The sequence below is a fragment of the Ambystoma mexicanum genome, chromosome 9, assembly GCF_040938575.1.
Source record: "Ambystoma mexicanum isolate Mex_15411 chromosome 9, UKY_AmexF1_1, whole genome shotgun sequence".
Taxonomy (NCBI): domain Eukaryota; kingdom Metazoa; phylum Chordata; class Amphibia; order Caudata; family Ambystomatidae; genus Ambystoma; species Ambystoma mexicanum.
Genome location: NC_090931.1, coordinates 285,712,914 through 285,731,699, shown reverse-complemented (window position 1 = coordinate 285,731,699; position 18,786 = coordinate 285,712,914). Strand labels below are relative to the sequence as shown.

The 18,786-nt window shown below is 44.4% G+C and overlaps 1 long non-coding RNA gene across 2 annotated transcripts in view; it reads right to left on the bottom strand.

Moving 5' to 3' along the window:
* Positions 1-18,786, bottom strand: part of LOC138487972 (uncharacterized) — a 117,453-nt gene that overhangs the window by 38,643 nt on the left and 60,024 nt on the right. The window contains exons 2-3 of one of the 2 annotated variants that reach the window (XR_011274562.1): positions 12,642-12,729; positions 10,489-10,694 (exon numbers count right to left, since the gene is read on the bottom strand). The exons of the other annotated variant lie outside the window; for it this stretch is intronic. This is a non-coding gene — a long non-coding RNA (uncharacterized lncRNA). The remainder of the gene's footprint in view (positions 1-10,488; positions 10,695-12,641; positions 12,730-18,786) is intronic. 2 annotated transcript variants of the gene reach the window in all.

The window sequence follows — 18,786 nt, the reverse complement described above, 5'->3', positions numbered from 1 at the left end:
TCTCTGGCCCCACCCACATGTTCAGCACACCACTGCCAGCAATCACAAAGCCTAGAGTCCCTCTCTCCACATGCTTAGGTGGCTGTCGCTCCCCCGTCTAGAGCCTGCCCACACCCATCCCCATGATGAACACAACAGGGGGAACTGGTTTCTGGGCCCAATGAGGCTTGGTGACAGGAAGGGGGAGGGCAAATATAGGGTGTAGGATAGGTGGTCAAACACATACATGGACAATAGATAAAAAGGCCAGCCCCACCCCCATGACGGGCACAACGGGGGGAACTAGTGTCTGAGCTGGTCATAGGGCTCAAAAAGGCTTGGTGATAGGAGGAGGATGAGGGAAATCACATGGTATAGGACAAGTGGGCAGACACAGGCAGGGACAATAAATGAACAGGGCAGGTCAGATTGTTTGATTGCTGTTACTGGGGAGGTCGTTCTCAGGAAGAGATGAAAGGGCCAGCCCCGGGCTGCAGATTACACTGGCTATAAAGCTGGTAGCTGTTTCTTGGGCTGGGAACAGGTTTAGTTTTCAGGAGGGTTGGGCAGGTTTTGGAGGAATTGAGTTCCTTTGTCTGGGCAGGAGCATGGCTGGAGTTCCACAATCCCCCACACATACCCATACTTACATACACACAGTGCAAGGAGCTCAGAGGGTAACAACATAATACTAAACATAATAGCAGGAACGCAACACAGGTACACACAGCAAGGTAGGGTCACACATACACATACTCTAAAGACACCATGTAAGCTAGCCATACAGTTCAAGAACACAGAGTAAAAGGCGGGCAATGTCCAGTGTGCCAAGAAGCAAGCAACTACAGAGATCATACAATAACAGTCCAAAACACAGTGAGCAGGGAATGTTGAAACCAAGTACAATGAAGCGTGTAAGGGACTCATGGTGGCAACAGTAAAGAGAGACACAAGTGATCACAGTTCAAGGGCGTTTATTCAACTGTATATGTGGGTTGGAAATCTAAATCTAAGATGGTAGCAAGCTACAACCATCAAATAATAAAAGGGAAGTCCTAGTGGCATCTTGTCAAAATAAAAGGGCCTAGACTAAGAAAAACCTATTTCCAACCCTTACGTTAAATACAAACAAAGAGTGGGGGGATAAGGTAAGAAAGAAGTTTTCACAAATAATAAGTCAGGATGCGGTAGTCGTGGTCTCCCTTCCCCACGTTTTGAGCACAGGACAAGGCGGGACCCCGAAGCAAAGCAAACACTTGAGCTTTCCCAGCGTGAGCTAACAGATCCGCTCTCAGCTATCAGGGTCTTTGGTGGCAAAGTCTCTTTTTCTACAAAAAAATCTCTTGCCTCAGAGGACCTGATGTCTTCCAGAAATAATAAACAAAACTTCCTTTCTGCTTGTACGTTGGGTGATGCCCTTCACCCCTGGATCTACCTCTTCCGGGCTTAGATCCATAAAAGTTCTTGGCAATATCAGAACCTTCGGTAGTTATGTTTTGTACTTGGGGTGATAATTCTTCGCCCCTGGGTCCCCCTCTTCCAGGCTCAAACCCCCCCTCGAATGTCAGCCTCCCACCACCAGGTTGACCTTGGCTTGTATTCAAAAACTTTCTCTGTGGTACTCCACGTGTCATGGGGGCAATGGCTTCTCACCCCTGGGCCCCCCTCTTCCAGGCTCTGATCCCCCTCAACCTGGATACCCCTCTTCCAGGCCCCGATCCTTCTCAGAGGTTTGCTTCCCTCCATCGGGTTCACTATGGCTTTCAACACAATCTCATCTGTGACACTCACGATTCTTAATGTCCTTTTAAACAGTTCACTGTGGACATCCCGCTTCCGGGTTCACTCCTGTCAACGCACTGTTCATTGTGACGGCAGGCTTCGCCCCCTTTCCATCAGCATCCCTCCTTCGGGTTCACTCTTGCCAGCTTTGTCAATCACACAGTTTCTTGAACAGTTCTTACAATGTGGGATTCACTTCACTTAGCTTCACAATCATCTGTTGGTCAAAGACTTTCAACTGTATAGAGGATTTTACTAGACCCCTGTATGACCACTTTGACCCCTTTCTCGCCTTTCCCAAGGCCTTCTGGTAATAGTAGTTTCAATAATAGGGTAGTCGAACAGAGTTTCCCGAAGGAGCACCCACGTGGTGCCCGACTCCTCTGTAGATCGTTTTCCCCCCTCCTATTAACAGTTCTTTGTACTTTCTTCTATTAGCCGTTTGCTACTTTTGTTCAACTCAGTCGGTTTCTTATAGGCTCTCCCATCGAGTCACCGGCTGTGATGAAACGCTTGGCTTTGCTTGTCTCTGGAGTCAAGGTTGGTACCACAGTGGCAAGCCTCTCTTCCCAGCTTGGTTATCAGTGGAGGAAGGCCCCATGTACCGTTGACGTCTGCTGCAAAACACGCTGGCTATTGTTTGCGGTCTTACAATTCCTTCTGGTGGTGGTGGTTTCACGGGCCGGGCTCAGAAAGGGCCAAGTTGCTTCTCTCCTTGTCACCCTCTCGATTCGCACCGTCTTTCTCTTCCTCTTGAACTGCCGTGCTGAGTTAGCTCTCTCGTTGTGCGGTCTGCCTTGCTCGTCTTGTGCTCTCGTACTCCACCTTTTATCCCTGCTGGAAAGGTAAAGGGTCGTAAGGTGTGTGTGACTCTGGTCAATTGCCGGACTTTGCCTGACCCTTGTGATGGGACATGTCAGGTAAATGGCTCTGGTGTTTGTCCTTCATCTTTCGTGGTGCACGAAAATGTTCCTGTCGGAAAAGAGGGTGGGGGGGTAGAATGTTTGAGTATCCTACGGGGTAGGATTGGAAAAAGGTGTTTCAAGAAAGGGAATACCGCATCTCACCCATCAGTGTCCCACTTCCGCTCTCTGTGGAGCCCCCTCCCCCATCCCCCATCCAGGTAATTCCCCCTCACTGGTCCACACTCAGGAACTGGATCCAATAGCGATGGCCGTGTCGTGGCTACCTGGATGACAGTTCCCCGGGTACTAGTATGTGAGACACCTTCAGGTTTCTAACAAGTATCAATGCAGTAACCAAATATCAATTCTGGCATGAAGTAAAAAGAAGACAAGGAGGTTCCGGCTATAATATCCAGGCTTCTGTAATGGACAAAATACAAACATGCAAGCACTTGACAAACATTTTCCACAAGCATATGAAATGCAGTAAATAAAATACAGAGTAAAATGCAAATACTGGTAAAATAAACACAATCACAGAAACTGTAGTCGGGGGCAAGTCAGTGTAGATTCGTAGGCAGGGAGAAGGAAATATACAGCCACAAACAGTGCAAGAAGAAAAACACATTTGGGAAAAACGAAAAAACATGCAATACATTGGTAAAATGAAAAATAGAGAAAGCCCACAGTAAACTTAAGTGATGTATATGTGACACACAAGTGAAGGCTGTCAGGGGTCCACACATGGAGACTGCCATTTCCACAGAAAGGTAGATCCCTCTTTGTAGTTTTGATTTCTTTTACAGGCCGCAAGGTGCACATTTGTTTTTTTAAGAATGGCTTGCCTTGCTATTCGTCATGCCAGGTAGGGTGCACAAACCATTTTCGTTCCTCATTCTTGTCAATCTCCCAATTAATTTCATGAGATAATGGTGCCATTTCTTGGCACCATTTTGCTTTTTCCGGTTACTTTTTTGGCACTCAATCCGTTAAGTGGTTTACTTGGCTACCCTTCAGGTCAGGTATGATGCTAGTTCTCTCTTTCTTTTCTTCTCCCTCTATTCCATTTGTTTGTATTTTCCACATGTTTACTTCACTGAGACTGTTGTTTTCTCACTATGCAGATTTTGCCCTGATGAAGGACACGTTTCATCCGAAAGCATTGGCCAAATACTGTCTGCCTAAAAATCCATTTAAAAACCTTGAGCCACGATTTGTACATTAAAATGTGTCATTTGTTTTCCTATATAGCTTTAATGTTGTATACAACTGGCTGTGGTGTTAAATTACTAGGGCACAATCAGTACTTGGCACTTTCCTCAGTCTGTTTGTTTATATACTTATGCCCATCCTTCTGCATGGATGGTATAATGGTCCATACCACGTAATTCTATTCAATAATATGGAGTTCTCTGACTAATACACTCTGAACTATGCAGTGGTGCCCACTCCTCCTCTTATTGATAATTCCGTTACCAGTGCCACCAGAGAATTGCTTTGAAGTGAAGGATTTAACTCCAGCATGATTCTGGAGGTAAATGTTCCACTTCGAGGCCAAAATTCATTATATGCACTGTGTTGTATTACCGCTCACAGTAAATTCGCCAAACGTCCACATGGAGTCGTATGGACTCCAAAAATGGGTATTTAAACTGCCCTACCACCACCCGTAAAAAAGAATATATATAATAAACATGTTTATTAGGTAATCTTTACAAGTTGGGCCAATATAACAAACTGGTAGGATCTGAATGAAACTAATTTTGTTAAGGATAGTTATTCTCACGGATGGGGTTGGTAACATGGTAAACTTAACAATGAAAGTGTCTCTTAGGGAAGTAAGTGTTCAAATCAAACGTTCTCCCAGTTCTCAATAGGTCTGTGTCCAGCTGTCTCCCAGCAGGATCACACAATAATGATCCCTGCTTGATTATCAGTCTCTGAGAAAAAGGTTTCCTGCACCCTTTCTCTCAGTATCACTGAGTTCATCTTTCTCAGCCTCTGAGGCGTTGTTGGATCCCTTCAAGTAACAGACGTAGAGCTGGAATTTCTATTGTACGGCAGACTGAAACCAGTTGGGTTTGACTTCTCCACAGCTTAAAATGGCTCCCTGGATGCATTACCAGAGTACTAAACAGCCCAATGCATGTTACCAAGGGTCCTTTTGCATGTGGAACCTGTTGTGGATTAAAGATTTAGCAAAGAAACACCAAACCTCCTTCCTGGATGCTGTGAGAAACCAGAGGGTGTCAGACTCATTTTTTTTTTTTTTTCTCTCTCTCTCTCTCTCTCTCTCTCTCTCTCTCTCTCTCTCTCTCTCTTCCCCCCCCCCCCACACACACACACAGCCATTGCCTTTGGATCCAGACCCTGGGGGTGGACCAGTGCGGGAGGATCCCCTGGATGAGGGGTTTTCAGGGGGTGGGGATGAGACAGCCAATGGTGAGACGCGGTGCCAACTCCACCTCCCCTCCTTTTTACACAAACACCAGGCCGAGGAAGAGGGTAACAGAGTAACCAGAGCAACTCTCATACATCGAACTGGACATGTCCCGTTAATCGGGTCAGGCAAAGTCAGCTATTTGACTTTAAGGGCATACACCTGATACTAATTAGCTCTCCTCACATGGTTAAAATGCAGAGCCTAGAGACAAACTCTGAGCAAGGCAGAACATGAGTACAAGCAGCACTTCCGAGCGAAGGCAAACCTACTGGAGCAGAGGGACGGATCAAGGGACGAGAGCAGCGGGTCGAAAACCCCAAGAGTTCCCCACTGGAGGTCATTATTTTCTACCATATTCTTTTGTGTATTACAGATTACATTGAGAAGTGTGATTTATATTTGATGACCATTGTTTTTTTAACCAATTATCTTGTTTTTTGGAATTAATTACTTTGTATTACATATTGTATACTTTATCCTGAATTTTGTTTGGCAAAATCTGTTTGCTACAAAGTTGTGCACAGATTACAGTCTCATTATACAAGGTGGGACTCATTTTTCCTCATGTTTAAATCGATCTTGTTGCCCAAGATCTACATCTGTGGCACCTAAATTCATTTAATATTTCTTTATTACTCCTGTATCAACATCATATCTTGATGTAAATTGGTTACATCATTTGAGTGCCTCTCTACACCATTGTTTTTCTACAAGCCTGTGGTACTAACCTTGACTCGTGAATTGGGAATCGGAAAACCAAGAAAGAAAACGCACACAGCCGGTGAGTTGGCACGCAAATTGAGAGACCGGTGTGTGTTAAAGAAAGTTTTAAATTACAACATTATATCGCAAGTGAAGGCTGCACGTGTGTGGATGAGACTCGAAGAAAGGCAGACCTGTGAATGAACTTTGAAGTGAGGACAGTTGTGAAGTCAGCGATACTAAGTAACAGAGTAGTCCGACAAAACGAAGTAGCCCACTCAAAAGTCTCGGTGAAAGATGCATTGTTTGCAACGATAAAGCAAGTGAAGTGCAAAAGCGAAGTAAGCAAAATGAACTCCTAGAGAAGGAGAGAGTGAAAGTTGAACATTAAACCATTAGCGAAGTGGTCCTGCGCAGGTCTGTAAAGAAAGCCACACACATTTGAAAGTCTTCGCCATCTGAAAGCGGTCTGAGCCCAACAGAGGGGAGACTATGTGAACTTTGTTGTGAAAGGTCTGAGCCTGATAGAGGGGAATCTACGTAAACCCACGTGAACTGTGTTTTAGATGTCTGAGTCCGGCAGAGGAGGACTTTCTTGAACTTTCTGTTGAAACATTATTTGCAAGTCTGGAAAGAGATTTTAACATGGAAGTCCAAATGGGCCTCGATCAACGTTTTGGAACTTTTTTTGTGTTGAAAACCTGAACCAGAGTGTGTCATCCTGCCTGCCGGGACCACCATACTCTGTGTGGTCTAACTTGGGGAGCAGAGCTGATTCAGCCACATCTATTCTTTTGAACACTGATTTTTCCTTTACATACATTTCTACTTTATACACTTTTTTGTACAAGAGATAGGGCAGGCATTAGGTTTTTGTTAGCATAGGCCATTTTGATTTGACGGACTCCACTAGTACTGTTTTGTTTATCGTTTGATGGTCGAGACTACTCCAGTCTTAGTTATAGGGCAAAGTATGAGTTTTTCCAACCCCAGAAACTTCAAGAAAGGATTTACAAATTGTACCTTTTGTGTCAGTGTCATACTTGTGATAATGCCTCCCCTACAATGCATGCTAACATTTTGGATCACCTGGGTGGAGATTTTGTCTCAAAAAGCAGGAGATAAAATGTTCCAATAGAATTGCATTGGGGTAAGGATTATTTTAGGAGGGAGAAGGTAACAAACTGATAAATTTTTTTATAGAAAAATCGTGAGTCTCCCGCTTAAATCAGGAGGGGTGGCATTTATGGCAGTGTATACAAAGCAGTGTAAGGAGAGGAGATGAGGGGAAGACAATGTGCAGAGACGCAAGCATTCCTGTCACTCTACCACCCTCATCACAAACATGAATGCTTTTCTAGTATTTTCTGTTGTCCTACAGTATATATATATTACGCGGCCCATGTTAGCGGCTGTGTAGTTATGGTTAAGTTGCTCAACCTATAGGGAGAACACTTTTTGGGAGGTCTATTACTTGGCTCCCTCTGGACGAATTTGCATCAAACTTTGCAAAAAAAGTATATGGTAAATCAAATTTGCGGCTTGGTCCCGAAAGCGAGCTTTTATAAATTTGGTGATAATCCGCCCTGTCATTTTTTAAAAGAAGGTAAAATGTACGTCTCAAAAAACTACTGATAGCTGGCTCTGATTGGCCTGGAGTGTGGCGTGATGTCGGCGGAGATTGGACGTGCCTGGTGGTCGCCTGGAGGGAAGCGTAATGTGCGCCACAATTTTGGGTAACAGCACCATATTGCATCCGAGGATAGTGCAGCTTTGAAAGGAGCTGGATAACATGCTTTCAGACATCTGGTGGTGGGAAGAGGGGATGGAAAGGGTGGGGGAGTGTATACGTGCGTACTGCGCCAATTCGCGGGCACCTCCTCAGGTGACTAGCTTGTGTGGTGACTGCAGGCAGCCTTCGTTACGGCACAATAGCTTCTGAGGCAACCTCTTTTTGTGGCGAGTGCTGGCAGGCTCAATTGCAGATGGGGAGTGGATTGCACATGACATGAGCATTTTCACATAGGGTGTACTATGCTGTGTTTGTGGTGAGCACCTAGCGCCTTCGATGCATGGCTGGAGGCCTTGCACCAAGAATTATGTCCACTGGTTGCAAGTAGGTTTCACATTGTTGCCTTGTGTGTGGTTTGTCAGCATTGTACACATTGTTGGTTGCATGGGTGTGGTGATTGTTAGCACATCGTACAGTTTTGGGTGCATGGCTGGACATGATGGAGTCAACAGTCCTGCAGTGTGTCCACTGGGTGAAGTGTTGGAATACTGTGTGTATAGAAGTGCATAGGGTTCCAGCGGATGTTTTATGTGGTTGGGTTGTGGGCATTGCGCAGATTACTGAGTAGTGTACTATACTATGATGTATTGGTTCTGTGTACTTAATAGACTGCTGGGAGCAGGGGCAATGGTCTGAAGATTTTGTGGTTTGGTTGGCAGTAGTAAAATACTATGTGAATGGAAGTGGGTAGAGGTGCCGGAGGCTATGTTATGTTTGTGGATTCTGCTAACTGCCTAATTGTTTGCATGCATGGCTGTATTATGGTGCAGGGGTTGGGTAGGAGTGCCGTTGGCTGTATTACGTGTGTGGGTTCTGGTGCTTTGCCACATGTTCGCATGCATGGCTGCATTAGGTTGTAGTGGGTATGGCCAAGGCCTAGGCTCTTGGGTGCATGTACGTGTGGTACATGATACCATTTTATAATTCAAAGTGTGGTACATGCTAACATTTACAATTCCATCTAAGTGTGTGACGTGTTACCATTCACAATTCCAGCTAGGTGTGTCACATGCTACCATTCACAATTCCATCTAGGTGTGTCACATGCTACCATTCACAATTCCATTTAAGTGTGGCACATGCTACCATTCACAATTCCATCTAATTGTGGACATGTTTACAAGTGCATTCTATCTACATGAGATCTAGGCTAATGCTCACGATTTCATCTAAATGTGGGACATGCTACCATTCACAATTCTTTTTAAAAAGTGTGATACATGCTAACATTTTACAATTCCATCTAAGTGTGGGACATGCTGCCATTCACAATGCAACCTAGGTGTCAGACATGTTACCATTTACAATTCCATGTAGGTGTGGTACATGCTACCATTCACAATTCCATCTCAGTGTGGGATATGCTACCATTCACAATTCCATCTCGGTGTGGACATGCTACCATTCACAATTACGTCTAAGTGTGGGACATGCTTAGAAGTGCATTCTATCTAGTCGAGACTTAGGCTAAGGCTCACAATTTCATGTAAGTGTGGGACATGCTACTATTCACAATTTCATGCAAGTGTGGCACATGCTACCATTCACAATTCCATCTAGGTGTGGGACATGCTACCATTCACAATTTTTTTTAAAAAGTGTGATACATGCTAACATTTTACAGTTCCATCTAAGTGTGGGACATGCTGCCATTCACAATGCAATCTAGGTGTCGGGCATGTTACCATTCACAATTCCATGTAGGTGTAGTACATGCTACCATTCACAATTCCATCTCAGTGTGGGACATGCTACCATTCGCAATTCCATCTCGGTGTGGGACATGCTACCATTCACAATTCCGTCTAAGTGTGGGACATGCTTAGAAGTGCATTCTATCTAGTCGAGAAATAGGCTAAGGCTCACAATTTCATGTAAGTGTGGGACATGCTACTATTCACAATTTCATGTAAGTGTGGCACATGCTACCATTCACAATTCCATCTAGGTGTGGGACATGCTACCATTCACAATTCCAATCTCAGTGTGGGACATGCCACCATTCACAATTCCAATCTCAGTGTGGGACATGCTACCATTCACAATTCCAATCTCAGTGTGGGACATGCTACCATTCACAATTCCATCTCAGTGTGGGACATGCTACCATTCACAATTCCATCTCGGTGTGAACATGCTACCATTCACAATTACGTCTAAGTGTGGGACATGCTTAGAAGTGCATTCTATCTAGTCGAGACTTAGGCTAAGGCTCACAATTTCATGTAAGTGTGGGACATGCTACTATTCACAATTTCATGCAAGTGTGGCACATGCTACCATTCACAATTCCATCTAGGTGTGGGACATGCTACCATTCACAATTTTTTTAAAAAGTGTGATACATGCTAACATTTTACAGTTCCATCTAAGTGTGGGACATGCTGCCATTCACAATGCAATCTAGGTGTCGGGCATGTTACCATTCACAATTCCATGTAGGTGTGGTACATGCTACCATTCACAATTCCATCTCAGTGTGGGACATGCTACCATTCACAATTCCATCTCGGTGTGGGACATGCTACCATTCACAATTCCGTCTAAGTGTGGGACATGCTTAGAAGTGCATTCTATCTAGTCGAGACTTAGGCTAAGGCTCACAATTTCATGTAAGTGTGGGACATGCTACTATTCACAATTTCATGTAAGTGTGGCACATGCTACCATTCACAATTCCATCTAGGTGTGGGACATGCTAACATTCACAATTCCAATCTCAGTGTGGGACATGCCACCATTCACAATTCCAATCTCAGTGTGGGACATGCTACCATTCACAATTCCATCTCAGTGTGGGACATGCTACCATTCACAATTCTAATCTCAGTGTGGCACATGCTGCCATTCACAAGTGTTCTACTCCCCACCAATGCCACACTTACTTGGGTGGTTGATGCTGTTTGACGGCTGGCCACTGGCTTCCCTGGCGTCTCCTGCTGACACTTTCTGGAACTGCCTTAGTTGGACCTGCCATTTGCCACGGGCGCTTTGGAGCAATTCATGCATACCACTCAAGCCTATTTTACAATGAGCTTTTCCCCCGTTGATAGAGCGGTATGGGAGGTTTCCATTTCCGGCCACCATGCGGCTACAAAAACAAAATCAGGCGGCAACGTGTTACCATTTCATTGTGCATTTCCGATGCTAAGTAGTACAGTTACGTAGAACTTACTTTTACATACATGGAGACATGCTGGTACCTTATACATGGTGCAATGAATGTACATTTACGGCCCCTATGTACTATTTATATGTGCAGTGTCTTCAGAATCAACGGTGTATGTTGGCAGACTGTGTGTGCAATGGCTGCGCAAACGTGGGTGGCAGGGCCATCTTACGCACTTTAGTGCCTTTGGGGAAGGAGATTTTTGGGCCTCTCCTTCATGAAAGGAAACAAATTCCTTTACAACTTCTTCAAAGATTGTACATGCTTTCTAATGTATGCAGTATAGTGACCTGACCTGGTTGTGTCGCCTGTGTGGTAGATTGCAGATATTGGCGTGAAGGAGGTTTTGTTGTCAAGTGATACCTGTCCGTGTGTGAAGGTAGTAAGCTTGCAGTTACTTTTTTTTCCATCTTCATTGTATGTTGAAAGCATTCATATTACATATTGCCTATGGGATTGTATATGTAAGGTGGAATGATTATTGGAATTGCAAGTCCTACACAATATGCTATGGTTTGAATTTTGTACCACTTGCTGAAATGGAATGGAATCACAGTTGGGTATAGATACATAGAGAAAGCGTTCGTTAGGGACTTCTTCCTGAATTACATGATTGCAGAGAGTGCATCTATGTTTCCACATGTAGGAAACCTAAAAGATTTCATTTATGTGTATGGTTTTGCTTTCCAAATGGTGCTTGAGGAACTGCTGCAACGACTTGATAGAGTTGTGCCGACCGTTACAAATTGATGTGCAAGGCCATTTGTAGATGCGCCACATTGATTCGGAACCATGGACAGTGGCATCTAGGTTTAGTGGGGATATTTCTGAAAACAGTGTTTCTTCTTCCATTATGCTATTGTCTACCTTTGCATACCCTTGTACAGTGCTATGTATGGCAATCTGGTTTCTTTGCTCTTGTGTGTATCAATCCTCATTGAAGTATGCCTATGTGCTGGTGGTGTGCCTCCACTCACCTGTACTGATGTTGTCAAAAGGTATTTATGCTGATATTGCATTTGTTTTGAAGTAGTGGTGGTAGTTTACAGATTAATTATGTTATTGGTTTCATTCTCATTAAATTTAATAGAAAGCTTTCTCATTTCAAGAGCATTGCACGGTCTACAACAGCTTCCAGGATTACTTTTCTGCAGTAAGGTTTATGGGTTGAGAGAGATTTCTCCCCTCGACTTATAAGGTTCTGAAGGACTCTGTGGTGGAAGATTTTATGTAAAATTACTTTTTTGGAATGCTTCCTTGTGATGACATTAGCATGTGTACATACTCTATTACCAGTAGTGACAGTTGCACTATTTTCAGTACCTTTCACTACCTTTGTTTTCATTTCTACATTTTGACAGAGGCATTGCATTCTCCTTACTGGTAGGTGCTTTCGTTTTCCTTTGCGACTGTATTAGCTGTTCTCTTTCAACTTTCTGTACAAAATCTGCTAGGGGTGTATGGCTACTATCTATGCTTTTAGGTGGAGCTCGTCTATTTCTGCACTGTTTTCTAGGTAGTTCCTTTTTGCTAGACATTCTGTAGCAGCTGTTGCAGAAAAAAGGAAAGTGTAGGTCTGCACATTTTGTGATGTATATGTGTGCATCTGTGCATGAATGGACGAATATGAGGGTAGGAATACACATAGAGGTGTGTGAGTGTGTGTTAGTGTACGGTGGGAATGCTATACTACTATTTGGGAGTTAATGTAATGCCAGCGACATGATAACTCAAAGTGAGCAACTGCTGAGGTGCAATGAGTAAGCATGAAGCAAATACTAGTGGGTTGATGCAATTGTGTACCTTTATATACAAGAACACTGCACTGTCTCAGTAAGAGGTGCACCTCCACGATAACATTGCACTTACTTTGTTGGATGTCGAGAGTAGGCTTCCTCTGGGTTGCATTTTCAAGTTGACGCGCCACTGGCTTTCAAGACAGAGGTGGTTACTGCAACTGTCAAAGAAGACAGTAAGAAAATATGTTTGTTAATGGCATACTGACTGCATTTGGAGAATACATTACATAAAAGGGTAGGGGGATGTGTTGTCAGGAAGACAGAGAGAGTGTGTGTGTGTGTGTGTGTGTGTGTGTGTGTGTGTGTGTGTGTGTGTGTGTGTGTGTGTGTAATTGGATGGCTTTGTATATGAATGGGGATTTGGGAGCATCAGCATTGCTGGTAAGGGAGTGTGGTTCATTTGTAAGTGTGCTATATGACGAGCTGTTCAGCAAGTGTGTGCATTGGTGTATGAGCATTTACTTTGCAAATGGATTAGTTCTAGTTGTAGAAGGGTGAGAAAAAGGTTGGGAAAGGTTTACAGCTTGGAAAGGAAAGTGTTTTCGTGTGTGAAATTCCATTAACTTTTCTGCACATATATGCTTCCTACACGAGTACAGCAATCATTTAACTTGTTGGATTTATGTATCCACATTTATGATTGGTACTGTTGTCAATGCACACATACATTTCTGTTGCCTTTCTAAGTAATGTTACATTCTGTGATGTGTGCAAGGTAAGTGGCAGGCACCCTGTGCTTATGCATGCAATGTATGTACTTGGTTTCGGTTGGTAGGATACATTCAGTGCATCTTTTCAGCAACAATTTAACAAATTTTATTAGGAGATGCGTCAGTGCGGAAAATAATTTGTACAATTGACGGAAGGAAAGCAGAGAGTAACTATTTGTATATTACACTGGCTGATATGGGTAAATGAAGACTTTCAAAGCACATACCATTGCAAGTGGCATTTGATGGTAGATGATCGGAGAAATGACAGTATGCTTTTTGAGTACGTTATGAGGTTCAGTGGCAGATACCCTGCTCAGAGGCACTTCTAACAGAGTTGCAAAAGTACTGTATAAAAAATATTCATACCTGTACTTTGTGGTGATGGGTGCTGATGTGGATGAATCTGGAAGCAGAAATCTTGGATAGTTTCACAGAACTTTCTACAGGAGGTGCTTTCGAATCACACAAGACTTGCACTCTGAGTGTTTAACGGTACATATGGAGTGTTGTACATAAATGATAGTGTTAGATGCAGCGGTCTTGGATGTGACTGGTGGAAGCGTGTGTGACTATTTAACAGTACCCAATAAGGGAGTGCTGAAAAAAGTAGTAGAAAGGGAAGAAGGACTGCCCCTTCTTTTTCTGGGGCACAGCCCTCACGGTAGTTGGGGACATGCACGTGCCACATCCTGCCCTTTTCCGCATGCTGGGCATGGAAATGGGACTGTGGGGATTATCCAATCGGGTGCTGAGGGCGTGCTTCACAGGAAGGGGGGGTAATACTTTTTTTCATTACTCTGTGTAGTGAGGCTGGTAGAGATGGAGAGACACACAGTGTTGATCGTGGATGATGCCTTTGTGCAAGATCTGCACGATCTGCACAGGTTTGCCCTGGAAAGAGGCTTTGCTGGTAATTTCAATTTGGAAGGAGTGGAGGCTTTGTGGTGCAATGTCCATGTGTGCAGTTTCGGAGCTGTGCTTGCAATCTGCAGAGATGTGGCCACTGTTGCTACTGTTGATGTTGTCGTGGAGCCCTGCATTTAGGTTACATGCCTTGTTCACGTTTGTTCCGTCAACTAAAGAAGTTGATGAAAGCAGTGATACAGATTTTTCCCACTGCCAATGCGCTTTTCTCATGCATACCACCAAGAAAAGTATGGCACTATCCCAATAAAATGTGTCCCCAGCCAGAGGTTCGAAGGTGTCTTATAAACAGAAGCGTGTGTGATTTTTTTGTGCGCTGATGGGATGTTCTCCTGTGACAATGTCATCCTTAATTCTCAAAATGTGTACTTTTTCCATGCAAATGGCATTTCTTTGTCAACTATTGGAAATGGTATTTTGTTTTACAATCTACCGGATGCTTTGAAGAGGTTCCTGTAAGAATGTAAGGAGGAGAAGAAAACAAAAACCCCTATAAAAACACAAAAAAGGTGTTTGTTTACAAGCACCTACAAAGCAACAAAAAAAGGCTCTTTTCAGAGCCACCACTAAAGACGAAATCCCCTACCCTAGTTGAAATTTGTTCCCCCCACTCCCGCACACAGAGTACGATAAGTCTGCAGACACAACGGTAGTTCCAGGATTATACATGCCACATATGTGCCTTTTGAGGATGGCAGGCATGGAAATGGGACTGTGGAGGCTAAGGGATTGGTCAATAAGGTTTCTGGGTGCGGTGTGTACGCAGAGACTGTGGCAGAAAGTCTATTTGTAGAGGAATGCAGAAGCCTATGGTTACGGCTGTGTACTTCAGGAGGCAGAGTGTATGGATTGTGGGGACTCCTAGATACATTGGTTGCAATTGAATGCAAAACACTGGAGTGGCTGCACATTTTGGATTCTATCATGTGAATGTTTACTGGTATGGAGTACGTGCAATGAAGTGGCTGATTTTGGTTCCTCTTTGTGCCACTTTGGTGATGCTTGATCATCCAGATATTATTTTTCATTGTGGAGGGAACAGTTTAGGACATGTTACCGGAATTCGTCTGCAGTTTGTGATGAAGGAGGCGCTTGGCCAGGGGACGCATATGTTTCCGAACTCCTGCATAATTCTTGGTCGCCTTGCGCAGACACAGATGTGGCTGCGTTCTTCTTCATTTGGAGAAAGTGAGGCGCATTGTCAAGAAGGCTGTTTGTGCCTTTTTCAGAGATGTTGCCATGTCCTACTTCCACAATGGAAATATTATGTTCAATATCAAAGATTTTTCCCACAAATGGCGTTCATCTTACTGCTCCTGGCAATCAGCTTTTTCTGCAAACTATCTAAAATGCATTGTTGCCCTTTTTGCAAGTACAGCAAGCATTTTTATAGTTGGTGATACGCACTTCAACCCTTCGAAACACAAACAAACACCACAAAAAGCCTTTTTTACAGCCAGCCCTTTCTCACGGAAACGACTGCAATGTTTTTGACGGAGCCACGCCTCCCATTATTTACTGTGCAATCTGCGGAGCTTATAGGCTGCGTGGCGGCCTGCATGCTTTCATTGCCAATTCCATTTTTGACCTCTGAAAGGTGGCTCTGAAATTAGCCTTTTCTTTCCTTTTTTCGTTGTTTCGTATCTTTCTTGGTCTTATAACACACACCACAGAAGGAAATGAAGGGAAGGGACGGTACGGAAAGGGCACCAACCACAGAGATAAAATGGGGAAAGTGCAGAGAGAGGAAGAGGTTGGGTGGCTCTCACTTAGTAGGGGTGCAGTCATTCTCATGCTCCCAGACCGAACCCTCGAAAGCACTTCCAAGTTGCTCCCCCGTGCAGAGTACCGCGTCACAGTACATGCACAATACAATGACCTTTGACAGGTAAGGGTCTGATGCAGTGCATATGGCCTGCAAGGCTGCTTTAGGGATCCGCTGCCCCACAGGAGTGTCCGTGGTGTTGGCAGGAGCAGATGCAGAGAATGCTGTAGAGGAAACTAACCTAATGCCTTGTTCGAAGGGCACTACCTTCTGAACTTCTGCCTTATGTTTCGATTTGCAGTGTCGTTGCATGGAGGTGGTGCAGTAGCTGTACAAGTCAGGTTTTCTGCACCTGGGTCAGTGCATCTCACCTGGTTATCACAACATTACGGCACATCTCCTACGCAGGTAAACAGTTTCCAGACCCAGCAGTCAGGCTGGCTGCAGACATTGGGGATTTACTTTACTTCTTCGTCGTTCTCCTCTTGATCCCCATCTACATCACCAAGCCTGTTCCCTTGTCCAGGCCCTTTGGAAGGAGGTGGGTGTGATGGTGGTGGTGAGAGTGTGGGTGCTGCTAACTTAGAGGTAGCAACCATGGTTGCCATTAGTTGCAAAGGTAACATAGCACAGCAGAATTGATCAGGAAGCAATTCCAGCACAAAGCAATGTGGCCTGCTACTATGCTCTGCAAAGCCAAAAACAGTATGCTAAGCAACTCTGGGGTGTGGCCTTTTGTAGGGCTGCTGTGGAGCCATTGGAACAGGAAAGCGGGCCTAAATCGTTCAAACAAATAGTTACATGTAAAATGGCACATTGTGGGATGTTTGTAAGCGTGTACTTTCACAATAACACTCCTTACATTGTAGAACACAGTACTTTTCCGATGTCCGAGGGCCCGGAACATGTCCGGCAAATAAGGGGCCACGTGCAGCGTGGATGTGGTCACATAGTGACGTTGCAAATGTTCTCAAATGGCACGGCTGTCCGCAGGACGCGTATTGGGGGCAATACTTTGTGTGCATCTGCATAGGTGTCCTACGAACAGGGATGGCCTCGCCAGACTCATTAACAGTGCGACACATGTCCGGCAACCATTCCCCACAAACAGGGTGTTTGTAGGCTACAGCAAGTGCAATGTTCGTGTGCACAGCTGTCCGTAGGACGTGGGTGGACGCCTTGAACTACTGAAAGTATGTTACAACTTTTTCCCACCATGCTGGACAGGGGCGGTGTTACCAGGACACAGAGCATGACATACGCATGCGCATAGCTGTGGAACGGACAGACGTGCGCTCCCACAACTAATTAAAGATGCATTAGCAGATGCGGACAGTACTTTAGTCCTACGGATACCTGATTTGTGATTGCGCATATGCCGGTCAGGTGCAGTGTCCCGAGGAAACCTCCATTTTGCTTAACTGCAGCCATCCTGGACGCTACTGTGCGCCACACACTCATAATGGAATTCTAAAATAAAAGGAAAAGCCACTCACACACCAAGCAACACTTTACATCTACACCTTTAATTTCTGAGATACATAGACACTATTAGGAAAGGGAAGGGGTAGCAGAAATGGATACATACACAAAGGAATTGGGGATTTGTACAAATTCATCTTGAGGGGAGCCAAGGATTGAGGTCTCATTGTAACGTCTCTGCTCACAGGGATTTTGTTGGGGATGGTGGGCTGGGAAATGGGGAAAGGGTACACGTGAAAGTGGGGCAGTGGTATTTTATTTTTCCCATAATATGTCCTTGTACAACATCTTTCAAGGCGGCTAAATTGTTTAGCAATGGTTCCATTTTGGCATCCAGGCTGTCTAGGTTAGTTTTTACAGTTTCCTTAATTTCCTGTGGCCATTTGCTGTTGTGGAAGAGGTGCCGCTTTTGATGCATGGGTGTTAGTCTTAGCAGAGCACAGTGGTGGCACGAGTTATGGTTGCTTAGCTTACCATAACTGGCCAATTTCTGGGGTTTTTCGGTTTTACTAGTAACCATAATATGGGTAGGTTGTGGTTAGTGCAAAGTAAGTATAACGTCCCTTTAACAAGCTTTTTGCACCGAATGTGCTAGGTTTTTCTTACGGCAACTGAACCATAACGTGCCTTTAACAAAACATTTTCACTGAATTTGATAGGTTTTAAGTAGCGCAACTTAACCATAATGTCCCTTTAACAATGTTTTTTTCACTGAATTACATGGCCACGGTAGTGGCCATGTAGTTATGGTTAAGTTGCTGTTTCCATAGGAAGAGCACTTTTTGGGCTGCTTTTTTTTCCAAAGGTTGGTAAGGATTCGTCCAGGGGGGCCAAAGTTATAGGGGGGGTCCCAAAACGTCTTTTTTCCCATAGACTAAATTGGGGGGGGGGGAACTTTGCGCACGGCTATAGGCCAAACCACTGGACGGGTTGTCATCATTTTTGTGGCAGGGGCAGGGGCTTGTTCCCAAAGGCATGCTTTTGTAAATGCTGTGAGAATTCCTAAGAATTAGTGTTATCTATGTCCGCTCTGCGGTCCCACTTCCCTTTTCGCTCAGTGGAGAATATTTCTATTGGCTGATCGATGGCATGCCGTACGGCAACATGTTGCGCTTTCTGTCATAAATCAATAATTGAGACAAATTATATGCATTATCCAATCAAACCATTGGCAGGTTATCCCAAGGACTCACCGTTACCTCTTCCTCTGACAGACCCCCTTTCGGTAGTGGAAAGCTCTTCTTGTTCCAAATGGAGAGAAGATAATGAAAGCCTCCCAAGTACCTCTTCCCCCTCCCGGATAAATTAGGTAGAGGAAGAAGTCCCAGGGA